Below are 22853 nucleotides of genomic sequence, written 5' to 3'. Positions count from 1 at the left end.
ATAATCATAACCAAATTATTCTGATTTACTGTCTTCAATGAAGTTTTTGCTACCAGAAAGTAATCAATTAATTTTCCTTCCAACCACTAAAGTACAAATTTCATGAGAACTAGAAAACTGTCTATTTTGTACCACTGTGTCTTAGTAGTCTAGAACATTTCTTGACATATAATAGATGCTTACAAATGCCTAGCCAGTGTTCAGGTGGATTGATGTGTGAGAAGAATATATAAAAGCTGATACTCAAGTAGGGTTTCAAGAACAGCTGAATGAGGAGTGAAGCAGATTCCGTGCTCTGTGGCAGAGCTGGAAAAAAAGGTTCCAGCAGGCATGTGAGTGGGTAAGCAGGAAGCATATAGAGCTAATACAAGGGCTGAGTGTGGGCTAGTGTGTGGCCCAAACAAGAACAGGAATTCACTTGAAGACTGTTGTCAAATGGCCCAACCGGGTGCTAATGAGTGAGACTGGGTCTGGGCAGGAGGACCGAGGGGGCCTGAGAGGCACCAGTCCGCCCTCCCCCAATTTTCCTTCTTATAGAAAGAATAAATAAAGCCTTAAATCACTGCGCAGAGTCAGGAAACGCTGTTGCTTATTTGAAGGAGATTGAATAAAAAGGGAAAACAGGGATTGCTTTATGGAAGTATTTTATACCTTGATTTTGGACACAACTTAGCAACTGAACAATACAACTACGTTTATTTATCAAAATTCATATAAAGGTATACATAAAGAGTATGAATTTTACTGTATGTTAAATATTCCTCTAAGCCTGACTTTAGAAAAGTTATTTTTCAACTCTACAAAGTAATTATTATGCATCTGAACCATTAAATTGCACAGTTTTTCTATATTAAACATCCTTGATGAAACAGGGAATGAACGGTTTGGGGCCGACTGAGAAAGAAGGCTTTCTCCTTGTTTATTTACGTGTGTGTGTGTGTGGATTTTGTTCCTGAGTTTCTTTCAGGATGAAGGAACTTGTTGCTGTTGTTTAGTTGTTAAGCCATGTCCAACTCTTTGTGACCCCATGGACTGTAGCATGCCAGGCTCCTCTGTTCTCCACTGTCTCCCAGAGTGTGCTCAGATTCATGTCCATCCAGTTGGTGATGCTATCTAACCATGTCATCCTCTGCCGCTCCCTTCTCCTTTTGCCTTCAATCTTTCCCAGCATCAGAGTCCTTTCTAATGAGTCAGCTCTTTGCCTCAGGTGGCCAAAATATTGGAGCTTCAGCATCAGTCCTTCCAATGAATATTCAGGGATGATTTCCTTTAGGATTGACTGGTTTGATTTTCTTGCAGTCCAAGGGATTCTAAGGAGTCTTCTCCAGCACCAAAATTCTTTGGAAAACATCAATTCTTTGGCACTCAGTTTTCCTTATAGTTCAACTGTTACATCCATACGTGACTATTGGAAAAACCATAGCTTTGACTATACATATCTTTGTTGGCAAAATCTTGCCTCTGATTTTTAATACACTGCCTAGGTTTGTCATAGCTTTCCCTCCAAGGAGGAAATGTCTTTTAATTTCATGGTTGCAGTCACTGTCCACAGTGATTTTTGAACCCAAGAAAATAAAATCTGTCACTGCTTCCACTTTTCCCCTTCTATTTGCCATGAAGTGATGGGACCGGATGCCATGACCTTAGATTTTTTTCTTTAATGTTGAGTTTCAAACCAGCATTTTTCTCTCCTCTTTCACCCTCACCAAGAGGCTCTTTGGTTCACTTTCTACCATTAGAGCGGTATCATCTCTATATCTGAGGTTGTTGATCTTTCTCCTGGTAATCTTGATTCCAGTTTGTGATCCATTCAGCCCAGTATTTTGCATGATGTACTTAGTGTATAAGTTAAATAAGCAGGGTGACAATATACAGCCTTGAAGTACTCCTTTCTCAATTTTGAACCAGTCTGTTGTTCCATGTCTGGTTCTAACTGTTGCTCCTTGACCTCCATACAGGTTTCTCAGGAGGCAGGTCAGGTGGCCTGGTATTCCCCTCTTTAAGAATTTTCCACAGTTTGTTGTGATCTACACAGTCAAACATGCTTAAACATGTTGAGGAACAAGGGGAAATAAAGCTGGAGAAATTGATGGTGATGAAATAATAGATGCTACTATATAAGCAAATACAAACTACAAATTTAATTCTCCCCATGGAAACTAAGGACAGAACTTTCCTCACTCTGGTTTTGTAGTGCATTTACTTTAGAAAACTTGGTCATTTTAAATTCTTTCTCTGTCTCTTTGAAAAGTATATGAGTCATTCTAAAAACTAAATAAGGCTCTTAGTGGCTTCACAATGCAGGAATGTCTTTCTCAGGAATCTCTTTGAAATGTATCTCTTTGAAATGCAGTCATCAAGGGGCATAGCACCCTATCTCCTAGTCTGTGGGAAGGTAGGAGCTTCATTTCAATGGGCACCTTGCTCCAAATTGCAAAATTTCTTCCTGTCATAAAGATGTGATGTTTATTTTTCCTTTGGACAAAGCCAATTAACTGACATAGAAGGTCATCACAATAGCCAGGTGAATTTAGGGTGAACTATGTGTGACAAAGGATGCCATCAAGACCATTTTGTATGTAATGGGTTATAACTGCTTGTCATAAAAAGACGAGATTTCTGTCTCTGCAGTCTCTTTAGTGGGCTGCCTACGATGTGCCTCACATTCTGGCTTAGTGCTTTTTTAATAACTAAACTGAGTTTCTTCTACATTTGTAGAGAGGTTTTTCAGGGTTGAAAGAAGACATGCTTTTAATTATACTTCCTAAACACTAACTTTTAGAGAAATATTCATCCAGAGACAAAGATGAGAGGACTAAGGGGAGCACAGATGAGTGAGTGAGTGTTAGTTGCTCAGTCGTGTCTGAATCTTTGCAACCCCATGGATCTTAGCCCTGCAGGCTCCTCTGTCCATGGAATTCTCTAGGCAAGAAAACTGGAGTGGGTTGCCATTCCCTTCTCCAGCTGCACAGATGAGGGAGTAGTTAAATAATTTAGAAAACAAGGAAGAAAAAATATTGGTGGACATAAGATTAATTATAAATGTCTTAGTCTGCTCAGGATGCTATGACAAAATATAACAGGCTGTGTGGCTTAAGTAACAGAAAAATATGTTGTCATTACCTGGAGGTAAGCCAATTCAGTTTCTGGTGAGAGCTCTTTTCCTGGATTGGAGAGATAGAGAGAGATAGAGAAAGGGAGGGCAGGGGAAAGAGAGAGGGAGAGAGAGAGAGAGAGAGAGAAGAAAGAGTACACTTTAATGTCTCTGTTTTTAAAGGCACTAATCCCATCAGGAGGGCCCCATCTTCATGACCTCATCTAAACTTTATCACCTTGCAAAGGATCCACTCCTAATATCAGCACACTAGGGATTAGGGTTTTCACACATGAATTTTAGGTAGACATAATTCAGTCCATAGTTACAGTAAACAAAATTTATTGTAGACAAAATGCATCCAGTTATTACAATGGATATGTTATATAACATTGTTTTATATTATATTCTATTAATTATATTGTATATTCATCTTTAGAAAAGTCATGAAAATTCTCATGAAATTCCACAATTATATTTACAGTTATTGAACCAGAGGTATATTATTCTGAATATATTTTTTGTCTCCCTAAAAACCATCAAATTTACAGACAGATAGATAAATAAATCAATAGAAGGTAAAAGTTTAGATGTAGAATGTTTTTGACCAACAGAATGAAAGAAACTTTTCATATACAAAATCAGAGAATACTATAGTAACATACATATTTATGATTAGACAATTAAAGTATGTAAATTTCAAATTAGTAGTTTTTCATATTCATATAGAAGTGAATATGTTTTGGTCAGAAATAGCTTCTTCGATATACAATTTTCATTTCTGCTTAATGAATCTTGATTAGAAAAAAATCAACAAGATGTGTATATCATGTTTATGACTTTTTGTTTGAATTTGCATACACATATATTCCTTCTCCCTCACACACACACACACGTCAATTAAGGATCATTTTTTGAAATCAGAAAATAACTGAAGACCAGCAGGGAAACTAAAAAATTAAGCTGTGGTTTTTATCTTCTAGAGGAACTCTGTATTTACTCCCCGTGTGCCTTTCCTTGTTCCTTCCCTCCTTTCTTCCTTCCTTCCTTCATCCCACTGATGCCATGGGAGTCAAGGAGACCTGCTCCCCACTTGACCTTCTCTGACTGGTACCATTTTGGTCGGGGATTGAGGCATTACATCAAAGTCTAAGAAGGGTGGAAGTTTAGTCTCTTCCCTCAGGCTCTGGCTGGTGGAGGTGACGGGCTGTAGTTTTTCTTTGTGTTTGAAAGTTTTCTGTCTTTCTAGGCTGCCCTTTTCCTCGGATGTTTTTCTGTCTGAGCCCATTGGCAATTCCATGCTACCAACTTCTCTAGTATGTGGGCTGGGATACATGAGGCAAAAGAAACTCATGGAACTTATCAGCATGCTGTTCAGGTTTTGAGGTCCCTAGATGGTCTGTCTACTTGTTTTAACCTTTCAGAGTCTTCTTATGTTTGTTTTATGTATAATGTCTAGGGTTGTTAGCTGTACTTAACAGGAAGAATAGGGAAAATTATATCTATTTTATCTTCCCTGACACTGAGTCCAGAAAATGAGTTTTTGTTTAGGTTCACTTATATTTTCTTATTTTCATATAATAATGTTTTATTCTCATCTGGTAATGAGGTCTGCAACTCTCATAAAAATGTCATATGAAAAAGTAAGTAATATATGTGGATTACCATAGAAAGAAATAAAATTATTGCCATTAAGATCTAAGTGCATTTTATATTATATAAAAAATGATCAAAAGAAAATGAAATAAGTGGTTTTCACTATGACAGCTTGGTTCTTTAAGGTTTATGTGGTTGATCTCTCGGAATATAATTAGTTTTTCTTATAGGAAGTTATTAGGACAATGCCCAAATAAAACTTTCATGTGTCAAGCTAACTACATAAAGATTTCAAAGTGAAAGCTCTAAAATCACATGTTATTTTCAGTTCTATGCAGAACAGTAGCACTATGTCAAGTTTTTGCTGAGCCTTTTAGTAAACAGTTTCCTGCAGATAGAGCCTGATAGCATCACAGACCCTGGAAAATGAGAAAATTAAACAATAACATCATCAATCATGAAGATGAGATTCTGATGCTCTGAATTTTTCCACCAGAGGTTCTTTAACATTTATTACAATAAGAACTGCTACCACAGTATGTACATATCTATGTACATATCTATGTTCAAACAGTGGAGAAGCTGCAACAAAGGAAAGAAGGAAGATGGGTAGGAGGTAAGATGGTGAAATGGTTTTTGTGGTTGCCAGATAGAAATTTCCTATTTGAATCCTAGATCATATCACTGACTCTGAGGTCACTGGTGTTACTTAATCAGTAAGAGCCTTAATTTCTTTATTTATAAAATGGACTTATTATACTCTGCCTCAGAGTATCTTAAAATATAAACTTTTAATAAATAATGTATCTGGGTTTTTGGTCAACAAGATGTGACTAACCTTCCTACCAAGGGGGTAGAGTATGGACATAAACTAATGTCTATTAAATGCTTATTATGAGGACCAGTATTCTAGACAGGTCAACCTTATTGTTGATCTCCCTTGTAAGGGCAAAAACACACAAAGTAGATGTTATAAATAAGGTAACTTAGGCTCAGAAAGCTTGAGCTATTCCCCCTAATTCTTAAAGTTCAATCAGTCAGTTCAGTCACTCAGTCATGTCCTACATCTTGCTACCCCCATGGACTGCAATATGCCAGGCTTCCCTGTCCATCACCAAAAACCAGAGCTTGCTCAAACTCATGTCCATCGAGTCGGTGATGCCATTCAACCATCTCATCCTCCATTGTCCCCTTTCCCTCCTGCCTTTAATCTTTCCCAGGATTAGGATCTTTTCCAAGGAATCATTTCTTTGCATCAGGTGGCCAAAGTATTAGAGTTTCAGCTTCAGCATCAGTCCTTCCAATGAATATTCAGGACTGATTTCCTTTAGGATGGACTGGTTTGATCTCCTTGCAGTCCAGGGGACTCTCAAGAGTCTTCTCCAACACCACAGTTCAAAAACATATCGGGATTGGGAATACATGTAAATCCATGGCTGATTCATATCAATGTATGACAAAACCCACTGGAAAAAAAAAAAATAATAATAAAAAAAAAAAAGAAGAAGAAAAAAAATCTGAAAAAAAAAAAAAAAACATAAATTCTTTGGCGCTCAGCTTTCTTTATGGTCCAGCTCTCACATCCATACATAACTACTGGAAAAACCATAGCTTTGACTAGACAGACATTTATCGGCAAAGTAATGTCTTTACTTTTTAATATGCTGTGTATGTTGGTTATAGCTTTTCTTCCTAGGAGCAAGTGTCTTTTAATTTTGTGGCTGCAGTCACCATCTGCAGTGATTTTGGAGCCCCACAAATAAAGTCTGTCACTGTTTCCATTGTTTCCCCATCTATTTGCCATGAATTGATGAGACCAGTTGCCAGATAATCATTTTTTGAATGTTGAGTTTTAAGTCAACTTTTTAACTCACCTCTTTCACTTTCATCAAGAGGCTCTTTAGTTCCTGTTTGCTTTCCGACATAAGGGTGGTGTCATCTGTGTATCTGCGATTATTGATATTTCTCCCAGCAATCTTGATTCCAGCTTATGCTTCCTCCAGCCCAGCATTTCGCATGATGTACTCTGCATATAAGTTAAATAAGCAGGGTGACACTATACAATTCTTAAAGTTATTAAAGACAGATCTTAAAGTTAGTATACAGCAAAAACAAAGAAAGGGGGAAGAAAAAAAGAAAAAAATAGAAACAGGTAAGTTTATTCTATTTAATATGTTTCAAGCATATTTCTAGGCTCTGGGAATAAAAGAGTAAGCAAATATGATTTCTTCCCTGAAGGATTTCAGATTATAGTGGGGAAAGAGACACATGGATCACACAACTGCATAACAAGGAACTAAGATCAAAGTCAGTGCCAACCTGACATTATGTGAGAGAGACACCAACTTAATGGTGGAAGCCAGAGGGGCTTCCCAGGAGATGTCTAGGGTGGGGTCTGAAATGAAGCTGAAATCTGTGTGACTAACCCATTATATCATGATGTCTATCCATCATGTATCCAACTGGTAGGATTTCCTTCTTTTTTCCCTAGTTGATTAAAATTCCACTTTGTATATAAACATTTTTATCTATCCATCAACAGACACTTAGGTTGTTTTCCTGTCTTGGCTATTGGGAATAAAAGCTGAAATCATAAAACAAAGAGAAGATCGGTGGTTACCAGGGACTAGGGGGTAGAGGAAATGGAGGAGCTGATGGTCAAAAGGTACAAACTTTAAGTTATAAGATGAGTAAATTCTGGGGATCTAATGTACAGGATGGTGACTATGGTCAACAATACTGTATTTTATAGTTGAATAGTGCTACCAGAGTAGATCTGGCATGTTCTTATATCACCAAAAACAAACAAAAACTATGTGAGGCAACTTTAAAGTTGGGGATCTGTATGCATGGCCCAAACCTTCAGCTTTTCAGAGTCACAAGTTGGGGTTCCCTCCAGATGGTAAAGGCTTCTCTTGTAGCTCAGTTGGTAAGCAATCTGCCTGCAATGCAGAAGACTGGGGTTTGATACCTGGGTCAGGAAGATCCCCTGGAGAAGGAAACTGCAACCCACTCCAGTATTCTTGCCTGGAGAATCCCATGGACAGAGATGCCTGGCAGGGTACAGTCCATGAGGTCGCAAGAGTCGGACACGACTTAGTGACTAAACCACTACCACCAGAGGGTAAGGTGCTGGACTATGGGTGAGGTTTACAGTGAGAATGTGTCACAATATTTTGTACCAGATATGATGTGGGTATTTTCTCAGTTGCTTGATATGTAGGACTTACTCAGCTAGTTTCCGGATTTCTCTCAGAGAGAATTGGTCATTGTGGTAGTCAAATATTTGGTGCATCTGTAGATGAAGGAAAACTCAGGAGCCTCCAATGTCATCCATCTTGGTGACATTCCCTAAAGTTATTATTTTTTTTTGTATAATTTCACAAAAATACAATATAAAATCACAAATTAAAAGGCAAGACTTTCTTTTTCCTTGAGAATTTGCCAAGTTAATTTTATAAGTGTAGATGGCCTGTTTCTTCTTCACTGGGTTAATGAAAAATGTGATCAATTATTAAATGATATAAAGGCATACTGCTTTGTTTTAAGAAGCAATTTCATTTCCAACCTTGTTGGTATTTAACAAAACTTTTTTTAATGAAACACTCATAGAAGATACCTTTGTATTGCACAGATCTTTTGTATCAAAATTTCCATCTTAGGTTTTCTCTTAAATTGAACAGTAAAGAATGTAATTAAAGTGTTGTTATCAACAGATAAAGTCAAAATAAAACTGTCCCCAAAATAAGATTACTAAGGTTATCTGAGTACCAGGGTTACTACACCCTGGTACAATCCATATAATAAGGTTAAATTGAAGTGAATTATTGAATAATTAAGTGAATAATGCATTTACCTCTTAAATCAAACCCTCAAAGACTTCTGTTCAAATTTTGCAATTATAATTTCTTAAAGAAATACCATTTCCTTATGACATATTTATGACAAAACATGAAAATTTTAAGCTGAGAATAACAAATTTATTTTCCTAAGAGAATTAATATTTAAAAAGAAAAAAATAACAAATTTCAATTTACCTTGTGCTTGCTAAAGAAATTAAAAGATACAAAATGGTCATCATTCAAGCACAAAGGTGAAGGAAAAATTAAATACAATACAAGAAATAAAATTACTTAAATTTTCTTCCTTAAATCAGATTATTTTCTTCTAAAAAGGTTTCTGAAATCATACGAATCAATTTATCATGTTTTCTCGAAAGACTAATCATTCAGACCTTATCTTTTACTCACACACTTAGAAATGCCATTCACCTCAAAATGATACATTAGCATATTTTTCAAAGACATATTCACAGATATGCATAATGTGACTTATTAGCATAATCCACCTGCTTATGACATTTGGCAGTGTAGTAGCAAGCGGTAAATAGCTATTTAGGGTTAAAAGAAATTCATGATCCATAAGTTATATCTCAAAAGCATTTGAATTTGTGAAGGGAATGGTAACCCACTCCAGTATTCTTGCCTGGAGAATTCCAGGGACAGAGGAACCTGGTGGGCTGCAGTCCATGGAGTCGCAAAGAGTTGGACATGACTGAGCAACTAACACTTTCAGCACATCAAGGTCATTATATGCTTAGTCTTAATAGCTGACTTATTTTCAGATCTTTTGGAGTGAACGTGGTTGTCGAAAAATGTGTAAACATGTTTATTATTAGGGATCACTTTCCACTATTTATCATGTGAACCTTCTGTCTCCTGTATCATCCTTCACATGCTTCCTGTTAGTGCTGCCACAAATATAAATGCCACCTGCAAATGCAGAAATTGTTCTCACCCCAAAGACATCTGTTCCCACCGAATTAGAAGTGACTTGGTTTTTAACAAGTCTATCGTTTCTAGCCACAATCTGTGAGCAATTTATTAAAAACAATGGGATGAACAGTGTCTTCCGATGAGAAAGTTCATAAATATTAACTTTTTCTCAAAAATTCTCTAATCAGAAAATTATAAATCTTTTTTTATACTTACCAGCAATAAAATACCAGACACATTAATTAGCCTAAAAATGTGGCTGGCTTCCCAACTTGTCTCACTGAGCCTTGCTTTTCTGTAGGCTCTTCCATCTAATGTTTACTTTTATTAGACTAATATCCATGGCATCTTGTCTTCAGTTACTGGGTTCTGGAGACAAGCTACCATATCATGTTTTGTCTCTCTTTACCTGGGTAGTTGCTTTTGAAGTTATTTACTATGGATTTAATTTGGAGTCTATGGTAAAACGAAGTGTTGTGAGAAATCTGGTTCCTTTGGCCACATACAGTTTATTGTGATGTTTTGTCATATAACATTTTATGTAGTGGAGAAAAGGGAACCCTCTTACACTGTTGGTGGGAATGCAAACTAGTACAGCCACTATGGAGAACAGTGTGGAGATTTCTTAAAAAACTGGAACTAGAACTGCCATATGACCCAGCAATCCCACTCCTGGGCATACACACTGAGGAAATCAGAATTGAAAGAGACACGTGCACCCCAATGTCCATCGCAGCACTGTTTATAATAGCCAGGACATGGAAGCAACCTAGATGCCCATCAGCAGATGAATGGATAAGGAAGCTGTGGTACATATACACCATGGAACATTACTCAGCCATTAAAAAGAATTCATTTGAATCAGTTCTAATGAGATGGATGAAACTGGAGTCCATTATACAGAGTGAAGTAAGCCAGAAAGATAAAGACCAATACAGTATACTAACGCATATATAAGGAATTTAGAAAGATGGTAATGATAACCCTATATGCAAGACAGAAAAAGAGTCCCAGATGTATAGAACAGAATTTTGGACTCTGTGGGAGAAGGCGAGGGTAGGATGTTTAGAGAGAACAGCATCGAAACATGTATATTATCAAGCAAGGGTGAAACAGATCACCAGCCCAGGTTGGATGCATGAGACAAGTACTCGGGGCTGCTGCACTGGGAAGACCCAGAGGGATCGGGTGGAGAGGGAGGTGGGAGGGGGGATCGGGATGGGGAACACATGTAAATCCATGGCTGATTCATGTCATTGTATGGCAAAAACCACTACAATATTGTAAAGTAATTAGCCTCCAACTAATAAAAATAATTGGGAAAAAAAATAAGTGTCATTCTCAGAAAAAAAAAGAAATAGAAACAATCACTTAAATAGCTTACCTGATAGCTCAGTGGGTAAAGAAGCTGCCCGCAATGCAGGAGACACAGGAGATGCAGATTCTGGCACAGGACGATCCCCTGGAGTAGGAAATGGTAACCCACTCCAGTATTCTTGTCTGGAAAATTCCATGGACTTAGGAGTCTGGCAGGCTACAGTCCATGGGCCACAAAGAGTCAGAAACGACTGAGCAACTAAGCATGCAACTTAAATAAAAAAAGAAAAATCCAGCCTTCAAAGAGGAGCAGAAAGTGAGATGTTTTGAGGATACCATATGTGATCAGATGGGGAAGAAACATTAAAAGTAAAGGAAATCATGGAAAGAAAGAAGAGGATATAAAAGCTATTAGCTACTAAGGTTTTAGAAATTACTAGCAAGACTATATAACTTCATTGTATTTAATTTTTGGAAATGCCAGTATGAACACATATTCAGCATAATACAGATACAGGTGAGTATATATCTAGAAATATTTAGAGCTATTAATATGTATTTATATAGGGGATAGTATGGAAATACATGTTGTCTTTTAATGTCAGCTGATTTGCAGAAATAAAAATACACAGTACAATGAATGCATCTAGCATCCAGATTTTAGTTTCTAACAGCATTTTCCAATCAAATGAACTGACATTTATTTTAGAAATAGATGATGGTATGGTCACTCACCTAGAACCAGACGTCCTGGAGTGTGAAGTCAAGTGGGCCTTAGGGAGCATTACTATGGACAAAGTTAGTGGAGGTGATGGAATTCCAGCCAAGCTATTTTAAATCTTAAAAGATGAGGCTGTGAAAGTGCTGCACTCAATATGCCAGCAAATTTGGAAAACTCAGCAGTGGTCACAGGACTGGAAAAGGTCAGTTTTCATTTCAATCCCAAAGAAGGGTAATGCCAAAGAATATTCAGACTATCGCACAATTGTGCTCATTTCATGCGCTAGCAAGGTAATGCTCAAAATCCTTCAAGCTAAGCTTTAGCAGTTGTGAACTGAGAGCTTCCAGATGTACAAGACTGATTTAGAAAAGTCAGAAAAACCAGAGATCAAATTGTCAATATCCACTGGATCATAGAAAAAGCAAGAGAATTCCAAAAAAACATCTACCTCTGTTTCACTGACTATGCTAAAGCCTTTGACTATGTGGATCACATGAAAAACTGTGGAAAATTCTTAAAGAAATGGAAATACCAATCTTACCTGTTGTCTGAGAAACCTATACGCAGGTGAAGAAGCAACAGTTAGAACCGGACATGAAACAACAGACTGGTTCCAAATTGAGAAAAGAGTACATCAAGGCTGTATATTGTCACCCTGTTTATTTAACCTCTATGCAGAGTACATCATGTGAAATGCTGGGCTGGGTGAATAACAAACTGAAATCAAGATTGCCAGTAGAAATATCAACAACCTCATAAATACAGACAATACTACTTTGATGGCAGGAAGTGAAGAGAAACTAAAGAGCCTCTTGATGCAGGTAAAAGAGGAGAGTGTAAAAGCTGGTTTAAAATCCAACATTCAAAAAACTAAGATCATGGCATCCAGTCCCATCACTTCATGGTAAATAGATGGGGAAAGAGTGGAAACAGTGGCAGGTTTTGTTTTCTTGGGCTCCAAAATCACTGTGGACAGTGACTGCAGCCATGAAAATAAAAGATGCTGGCTCCTTGGAAGAAAAGCTATTACAAACCTAAACAGTGTAATAAAAAACAGAGACGTCACTTTGCTGACAAAGGTCCAAATGGTCAAAACTATAGTTTTTCCAGTAGTGATGTATGGATGTGAGAGCTGGACCATAAAGAAGGCTGGGTGCTGAAGAACTGATGCTTTTGAATTGTAGTGGTAGAGAGGACTCTTAACAGTCCCTTGGACTGCAAGGAGATCAAACCAGTCAATCCTAAAGGAAATCAGCCCTGAACATTCATTGGAAGTACTGATGCTGAAGCTCCAATACTTTGGCCACCTGATGTGAAGAGCTAACACACTGGAAAAGACCCTGATGCTGGGAAAGATTGAGGGAAGGAAAAAAAAGGAGGTGGCAGAGGATGAGATGGTTAAATAGCATCAAATGGACATGAGTTTAAACAAACTCTCGGAGACAGTGAAGGACAGGGAAGCCTGGCATGCTGCAGTCCATGGGGCTGTAAAGTCAGACGTTACTTAGCAACTGAACAACAACAAGAACAAGGGCTGCTGCCTTTTCTGCTCCTCCATCTCCTCTGGGGAGGGGCCATTCTGGGCAGACCAGGTGGGAGGTGCTGTAGGTGGTGCTGGGGGCGGGGGCCCGCCTCCTTCCAAGGCCTCTAGGGCGCTGGCCATGCCGTTGGCAAACTGCGTGGCATCTTCCTTGCTGCCAAAGTTGAGGCCCCAGACCTGCCGGGCCTCGCTCCACTGGTGGAAGTTGTGGGTGGCCTGGTTATACTTGACACCCCAGACGACGGCACAGTTGATGACCACCTGCTGGTCCGGCAGCATCTTGCGGCCGACCACCCGGAAGGAGTTGGCGGTGGGGTTGTGATAGATCTGGACGCGGCTGAAGGCCTGCGGGCCGTGCCGGCGGGCAGCCAGCGCTTGTTGCTGTCATCGTAGAGCATCACCGTGGCCCAGCTGGTGCACACAACCGTCTCCCTCATGGCTGCTCGGCGGGCGGGCGGAGCGCCCACGGGCTAGGTGCTCCCGGGGCGCCCCTGGCTCGGGGTTCAGAGGTTCAGCGCTGGTTCTAGGTTCTGCTCAGTCTCCCCCAGGGTCCCGCCCCATAGCGTCCGGCTTCCTGGGGAGGAACGTGGACAGGGCCGGGGCGGAGATGAGCCCCTGCAGAATAAATCTGCCAGTTTTTATATTAAAAAAAAAAAGAAGAAGAAGAAGAACAACAACAAAGGCAAGATAAGGAATATGCAAGACAATCCAAGAATATCTTCTATCCTGAAAAGAAATGAGACGCTTTAAAAGTAAAAATAGAAAAAGCACAATACAGATGGTATGTCAAATGGACTCAGGAGCTACCTATAAGACATCCAACAACCAAAGTTAGAAAAGTTCAAGCAACAAAATATATAAAATAGTACTGAATTATAATCCAGCATATAAAGTAAATATCCATGAGTTCCCTCTGACGTAAATGATTGAATAAATAACAAATTGAGAAAATTAGACAAATCTATACAGAAGTATTTTAGATAGTCCATGTAGATACTTCAGCCTCAAGGAATTGAGCACAATTCCCTACTGCCTAAGGGTTGGTTACACATAGTGATTTCCTTCCAAAATTTCTAGTATGGAAAGGAAGAAAAAAAGAAAGAGTAACATTATAGTAGAGAATGCTGGTGAACACTGCCTCAGCAGAGGCTCAAGGTTATCATGAAAAGTGGTAAGCCATGTTAATTGTATGTACATTGGGTTGATGATATCTCTGTGGTCTTCCTTCAAAAACCTACAAATCCAATTTAACTATATGAATTCCCAGTTGAGGGACAATCTGTATAATACCTAGCCAGTATTCCTCAGAACCCTGTTGCGGTTTCAACCAAAAGGAAAGTCTAAGGAACTGTAATAGCCAAGAGGAAGTCAAGGAGATATGAAGACTAATTGTAATATAGTATCCTGAATAGGATTTTCGAATAGAAAATTGATGGATATAAATTAAGAAAATCTGAATAAATTCTGGGCTTTAGTTATTACATATTAATTGGAGAAGGAAATGACAACCCACTTCAATATTCTTGCCTGGAAAATCCCATGGATAGAGGAGCCGGGCAGCTACAGTCCCTAGGGTTGCAAAGAGTTGGACACAACTGAGCAATATTGATATTACCTAATGGGTGATGGGAATCAAAAACTTACTTCAGTAATTGTGACAAATGTACAATACTAATGTAAGCCGTGAATAATAAGAGAAACTTGGTATGCTGCACAGTGGATAGAATTGTCTGTATTATATCACAACCTGTCTGGAAATCTAAAACTATTCTAAAATTAAAAATGTATTTAAAAAACAGGGCTCAAAATGATCAATCTTAGAATGATTACTCACCACATGAGTCTTTCAGTAAAAGAAGTTACTTTTCTTTCCTTGAATTCTGCTTAGTATGTTATTTTTCATAGTAAAGCCAGTGTCCTGACAATTACTTTCTAGAATTATTCTATGAATGAGAATTGTATAAAGGGAAATCTTCAGGGGGAGAAAAAGGAAAATAAATCTAAGCAATATTGGTGGGTAAACCAATTTAGAACCAACAAAGACTGATTTATTCTGTACTCAGAATTCAAATTAGCCCTAAGCTTCAGTGAAGAAGAGCAGTGGTGAAGAATATTGTGATTTTTCTTATGGCTAAAAAATGAAGAAATAATGTTGATTGATGTAAATTTAGCTAAGAATTAGATTTTTAGAAACAGAGTACCAAAGAATTAAAATAGGAATCAGGGAGAAATTCACTAAGTGGAGCTAACAGCTAAAAATGGATAATTTTACTGAGAGCTGTGGAAAGTAACCTATACGCTCTTACATCTAAAAATGCTATTCAAGTTGGATGCAAAATAAACACATCAGAATGATTTTTGTTTACCTGCTCTTTGGGTCAGCACCAGAATCAAGTATTATCATGCTAGAGAATGAGTAAGGAAAGAAAAACAGAGAGTACAAAAGGAGATGCATATGGAAAAGGAGAGGAAAGTTAGGATATGAAAAGGAGACTGCAAATGTTAAAACCAGAAGACAGTTTACACAATTCTTTAGCATCTTCAAAAGAGTACACAACTTCTCAGATACGGAAAAAGTTAGAGTACAATAATACTAAGGTGAGGGGATAACAAGGCACGGATGAAAACTGGATGAAATTAAGAGGTGATGGGACAGAGCAAGGGAAGCAAAAGCAAATGAAATGGGATATGGATGAAAAAAGTCATGATTTTAAGTTCCAGGTTGGCCAAAAGTTCATTTGGATTTTTCTATAAGATCCTGTGGAAAAACCCAAATGAACTTTTTGGCCAATCCATAATTCAGTGTCATTGTATTTACCTTGTTTACAAAAGAGAAAAAATATGCAGATGATGTAGTATAGAAATTTAAATAGTATAGTAGGTGATGATAAATGAATACCAAAATCTAACAAAGAAATCACAAAATGAAAGATTATAAAGCAAGCATATAGCTTATAAACCAAATGTGTGTGTGTATATATATATATATGCATATATATATACATACTTAGTATATTATTCTGTGTAGAGTATATATGCAACATATGTGCTATTGTCAAGTATACACACATACTTGAGAGTCCCTTGGACAGCAAGGAGATTAAATCAGTCAATTCTAAAGGAAACAAACCCTAAATATTCATTGGAAGGATTGATGCTGAAGCTGAAGCTCCAAAACTTTGGCCACCTGATGCAAAGAGCCAACACACTGGAAATGATCTTGTGCTGGGCAAGACTGAGGGCAGGAGGAGAAGGGGACGACAGAGGATGAGATGGTTAAGCATCACCAACTCAGTGGATACCGGTTTGAGCAAACTCTGGGAGTTAGTAAAGAACAGAGAAGCACGGCATGCTGCAATCCATGGCTTCACAGAGTGGACACAACTCAGCAACTGAACAATGAACAACACACACACACACACTTGGAATATGTATTCTATATAGAGAGAGCATATATATGTATATAATATATATACTTGGTTTATAACATATATATTTATGTGTAAATACATATATACATTCTGACATAAATATTAGCAGATTTAATACCGTACCAATGTAGTATAACATTTCAGAAATAGCTAACTAGCCTATTTAATATCAATTTTTCCCATCAAGAATAATTACAAAATCTAAGACAAAACCTCAAAAGAAATGTTTAAAGTCAAGGGAAACCTTGTGGGGCCAAAAATCCTACAGTGAAAGGAAACCCAGAGAGGAAGTGCAATACTTGGCACTTCTTTTCTTCTTGAGGAATTTGTTGCTGTGAAATTAGCAATTGAGAGATGGAGGATGTGAAGAGAACTTTAGCAGCCTTATGGGACTGGTGGAAAAACTAGGAGGTCCAAAATTGCTAAGTAGGAGGTGCCATGGTAAATGCCAGACTTTAAGTAGGGACTACCAAGGGATTGTGTGCTAAGAATAACTGAAAAACAGAAATAGACCAGCTTAAGACTTAAGTTCAGGCTCAACTCCCTTCAATCATCATTTGGGTTAAGTTGATTTGTCCCTACCTTTATCCTACTTGGTCTTCAGAAACAAAAGGAAATTATATTTGAAGGAAGATAATACCCATAGCATCAGTTTATCTCCATAATTTTTCATAAACATTATGTGGCATTCAATAAAAAGTTATCAGGAATGCAAAAAAAAGGGATCATAATCCTGGTCCCCTCTCCGTGGTGATCATGGAGTTGGCCACCTAGTTCTATCTAGGATATTCTACAGGGAAAACAGAGCTGACTAACAACCTCCAGTAGCCATGCCTTTGGAGCCATTAAAATGGTCAGATCAAGGCCACACTTGCCCCCAGGCTGTTGTCAGCAACAACAGAGCATGCCAAGGGTATCGGAACTGGGGCATTCCTCCCTGATGCACAGGCCAACTCTTACACCCAAACTTTTTTGAAGCCCAGAAGTGATGGATAAGCAAAACATTTCTGAGCACAAAAGGAAAACATAACCTAGTTCATCTTCCAGTGTTTCGTGGCAAAGAACTGGATCATCCCAATTTGCTAAAGAAATGTGCGACAATACTCTTTACTCTTTATTTGTTTATTTGTTTTTGTGCACCAAACTTTACTTGATACTGTTTGTAGGTAGACAAATACTACAGGCAGGCATGATACAAGTGTGTTTGGAAGGAAATTAAAGGTATAGACTTTTTAAAAATATATATTAACCTTTCTAATTCTGTAAAGCAATTAATCTTCAATTTAAAAAATAAATTTATTGTGAAGTAATTAGCCTCTAACTAATTTAAAAAATAAATAAATAAATAAATAAATAAAATTTAAAAAGATAACAACAAAAATATTAACCATTCTAACTAGGATTTCTAAATCTGAAAATGAAAATGTTTTGTATTACTAATTATAAAGCAAAACTGACTATCATCTCTTCAACAAAATTATGAGATGACAACAATTTCAAAAGTGTTAAATTTGGATGATGCATATTTAGGGACAATAATTTAAAGTGAATGTAACCTAAAAGCTATTAGAAATACATTTGAAATCTGAAATAAGTTTTATAAGATGTGTATGTTCTAATTGATAAGCATTAATTGGATTGAAGTCATCATGTTAAAATCAAGATGATATAGAATAAAACTTTGGATGCTATGATTAATTATTACAATTTCCAGGAAAGTTGGTTTCACTATCCCTTTATTCTTACATCTATGAATTATTCATGAAATAACTTAATATATGACAACAAAAGGTCCTTTTTATCTAAGTGATGAATGTTGATGGCTATTTTTACTGTTATAGTTGAAGGTTAATATATCCATCTGCATTTAAATAATTGCCCTATTCTCTGTTACAAGATTTATTCCAGAGAACAGCTCCATCGAAGTATATATTCAGTTTCCAAGCAAGCTAAAATGGTTCTCATTATGTCTGGATAAATTGTAGTGTGGACTATTCACATTCTGGTAGTTTTCAATGAGTTTATTCTATTTCTGGATTTCCTGGAAAATTATGTAATTAGATTTCAATCTCAACTACAGAATATCAAATATCCTACAAGTGTTAACTGGCACTTTCAGCCAAATTTAGAAATCTTGCCGGTTCCCAGTAACAGGTGACAGAAGGTGTAGACAAGGCTGACAACAGACTTCCTTGGTGTTCATGTAGCTTTCAGCACAACACTTACAAACCCTGAAATTTCACCATATATGGGACAGCAGTATAATAGAATCATTTTAATCTTTTGTGTGCATATCTAGAACTTTAATATTGAATGTCTTTTTATTTCTATTTATGTTTTTTAAAACACCACATGCCTTGTGGAATCTTAGTTCCCTGACCAGCAATAGAACCCTTGATCTAGGCAGTGAAATCACAGAATCCTAACCACTGGACCTCCAGAGATTCCCCTGAATGAATCTTTTAATTTATCTCTGAATGAATCTTTTAATACACACACGCACATACACACACACATGCCACAATGGTGCTTGGAATATAGTCTAACATATTAAAATTTTCTGCTTTTGAAATTCCAGCAACAGTGAGCTATCTTGTTAAGACGAATTTTCCCACTGAGAACAATTAAAAATTTAGGGAAAAATCCACCCCCCCCCCAAAACCCCACCTGTTTGGAATTAAGCCAATACTTGAGAAGCAAAGATCCTGGGGCACCAAGGAAGCCCAAAATGTGAGATACAATTTACCAAAACTGACACAATAATTCTGGTATCTAGAAAGAAATTGAATTATAATTAGAAATCTTCCCACAAAGAAAACTTTAGGCCTAGATTGCTTTGCTGGTGAAATCTATAAAACTTTTGAAGTATAAATACCCAAATTACAACTCATTCAAAATATAGAAGAGAAATCCCCTTTATACATTTTATAAGAGCAGCACAAATCTGTGACCAAATCAATAAAGATGATTTCTAGGGAAGCAAAACATAAACTGACAGCCCTTAGGAATATTGACACCAAAAATGCTCAACAAAATATAAGTGAATCAAATAGAGTGATATATAAAAACTAGTAATGTAACATTGGTGATTTTCCTGAAATTAGTTTTATTTTGAACTCAGACATTAATTATTGAATCCCAGTGTCCACATGGGAAAATAGAGAACAAAAAAGAATTTCTTACAAAACAAACAAAAATTCTTAACAACCTGAGAGGTTGTGATTTTTTTCTTCAACCCATCTGGGATCTGAAGTTGCAGGTCAACCAACCAGACCAAAATCAAAGGACAGATGGAAGCCTTCAGACAAATTGGGGCTGGTGGGCAAACCCCGGTGCAGCTAGATGTGGGCAAGAAGAATTCAGAGTAGTTAACCTGGAGGCCTGTGTGTGATGACGGGAGAGAATGGAGCCCATGGTGACTGAAACCATAAAGGGAATGTGCAAGTAGTCCCCAATTAGCAGGAACCCTGAAAACACATCCCCTCTCAGGGTGTAGACTTGAGAGAGGGGAACAAGAGCTGCTGTGAAAGTGTCATAAAATTTGGCCAAGAATCTCCTCTCCTATTTTCCTCCCTTGTGGCACAGATGAACAATATCTTTGCCTCCAAGATCTCTGAAAGTATGGAATCTTTTAGTTTCTAAATGAGGTAATTTAAAATGTTATATTAACTTCTATGGGAAGAGAAATTATAAAATTTCTGAATTTATATTATACATGTAATGTATAAGAACAAAATATCTTTCTTCTAGCTTCTCTGAAATATATGGCTGTGTTCTAGGCTGATAATTTCATGAATTTATGGAATTAACTTATTAACTCTATCGCTCTTCTAACTGAAGTCTTGCTCGAAACTTCCTGAGGGAAGTCTTACCCTTGCCAGGAAACATTTTGTACCAGGAGGGAATACTGGTTAACTCAGACTAGTCTAAATCTAGAGAAAACCCGTCTTGTTATGATATTTGCCAATTATTAATTTCTATGTTCTTTCAACCAATATTTATGTGGTGCCATTTATGTGTCAGTCACTCTCTTATATAATGGGGATTCATGGCACTTACATACTTATTGAGGGGCAGAGAATTTATCAAATAACGACAAGCATACATTTATCATACCTGAAATGAGTGTTAGAAAGGAGAGACTGGTCATTCTCTGACAGGTTAACACTAAAGACTGATCTGAACCGGGATGTCACAGAGGGCTCCCTGAGAAACAATGTCATTGGGATTGAAAGAATAAACAGAGAACAAGGTTGATTGGGGAATATTCTATAAGGGGGTGCCCAAGGACTGGACAGATGTATGGACAATAAACTTGCAGCAGGAGGGCCACAAGGTCAAGATGCTGAAAGAAGGCAAGTGACTAGAACCTAGAAAGCAGAGAACTGAGAAGGCTGCAGTAAGCCATGAAGACAGAGGGAGCCTGACCTGCAGGTACCTAAGAATCTTTGAAAGAACTCGGTCTTCACTCTAAAGAAAATGAGAAGCTAGCTACTGAAGAGGTTTAAGCAAAGCTTGGAGAAGGAAACACCAACCCACTCCAGTATTCTTGCCTGGGAAATCCCATGGACAGAGGAGCCTGGTGGGCTACAGTCCATAGTTGCAAAGAGCCAGACAGGACAGAGCGACTTTCACTTTATTTCACTTCAGCCACTCAGTCGTGTCCGACTCCTTGCGACTCCACGTGCTGTACAGTCCATGGAATGCTTCAGGCCAGAATACTGGAGTGGGTAGCCTTTTCCTTCGCCAGGGGATCTTCCCAACCTACGGATCGAACCCAGGTTTCTTGCATTTCAGGCAAATTTTTTAACAGCTGAGCTACCAGGGAATCCTTCACTTCAGAGATCTAAGCAAAGCTGGGAACAGCTGGCTCCCTCTAGTGGCCATACTGGGAACAGCTCTGAGGAAGCCAAAGAGGATGTGCGCCAAGTCCCTTCAGTTATGTCCGACTCTATGCGACCCTATGGATTGTAGCCTCCAGGCTCCTCTGTCCATGGGATTCTCCAGACAAGAACACTGGAGTGGGTTGTCATTTCCTTTTCCAGGGGATCTTCGCGACCCAGGGATCAAACCCCACCTTCTTCTGCCTCCTGAATTGGCACTCGACCACTAGCGCCACCTAGAGAACCCAAAGAGGATGAAAGAAGTGTTATTCAGTCAGTCATTCAGTCCAGTCAGACTCTTTGTGACCCCGTGGACTATATCACAGCGGGCTTCCCTGTCCTTCACTATCTCCCGGAGTTTGCTCAAATGCATTTTCATTGAGACGGTGATGCCATCCAACCATCTCATCCGCTGTCGCCCCTTCTATGAAAGTGAAAATGAAAAGTGTTAGTTGCTCAGTTGTGTCCAACTCTTTTTGACCCCATGGGCTGTAGCCAGCCAGGCTCCTCTGTTCGTGGGGTTGTCCAGGCAAGAATACTGGAGTAAGTTGCCATTCCTTTCTTCAGGGCATCTTCCTGACCCAGGAATCGAATCTGGGTCTCCTGCATGGCACGCAGATTCTTCACCTTCTGAGCTACCCAGGGAAGCCCGCCACTTCTCTCCCACTTCGCTTTCCCCAGCACCAGGGATTTTTGCAGTGAGTCAGTTCTTCTCATCAGGTGGCAGTGTTAGGAGACCTCTGTAATCACCTAGCCTCGCGGCCTGAGCCCTTGTGGGTGTGGCTGCTGTTGTCCCTTGGCTTGTTTGATTGAATTTCTCAGCTGACACATAAACAGTGTTGGTTTTCTTCTATTTCAGGAGAAATAAATATGCAAGGTGATGTATAAGAGGAGTATGAACTTGGCTGTGAGTAGCTACCCAGTGCTTCCTGTCGTGAAAATCCCCAACAACAGTAATTTTAATAAACAAAACCATTGCTTTTCCTTAAGAGAACTTGTAAACATTTATTTTATTATCATAGCAGAGATATTTAACTTTCTACAACTTAAATAAGGGCTTCCCAAGTGGTTCAATTGTAAAGAATCCTCTTGCCAGTGCAGGAGATATGAGTTTGAGCTCTGATTTGGGACGATCCTCTGGAGGAGGCAATGGCAACCAACTCCAATATTCTTTCCTGGGAAATCCCATGGACATAGAAGCATGGTAGGCTACAGTCCATGGGGTGTCAAAAAAGAGTCGAACTTGACTTAGCAACTACACAACAACAACAACAAACTGAAATACAGCCAAGAGATACATTTAGAAAATTCTTTAGAACTGCTTTTTTTCCACACCATGATACCCTCGCTGAGGCAATGGCATTATAATTAAATTGTTGAACTTTACTCCTCCACTCAAGGGAAAAAGCTACAATTCTTAATCCACGATATCTTTCGTGAGCATAAAACAGTGTCATTGGCAACTCCAGATCCATTTTTAGAGTGGATAATCAGAT

This window comes from Cervus canadensis, chromosome 24 (genome assembly GCF_019320065.1).
Source record: "Cervus canadensis isolate Bull #8, Minnesota chromosome 24, ASM1932006v1, whole genome shotgun sequence".
NCBI classification, from domain to species: Eukaryota; Metazoa; Chordata; class Mammalia; order Artiodactyla; family Cervidae; genus Cervus; species Cervus canadensis.
This window is presented reverse-complemented; position numbering follows the sequence as displayed.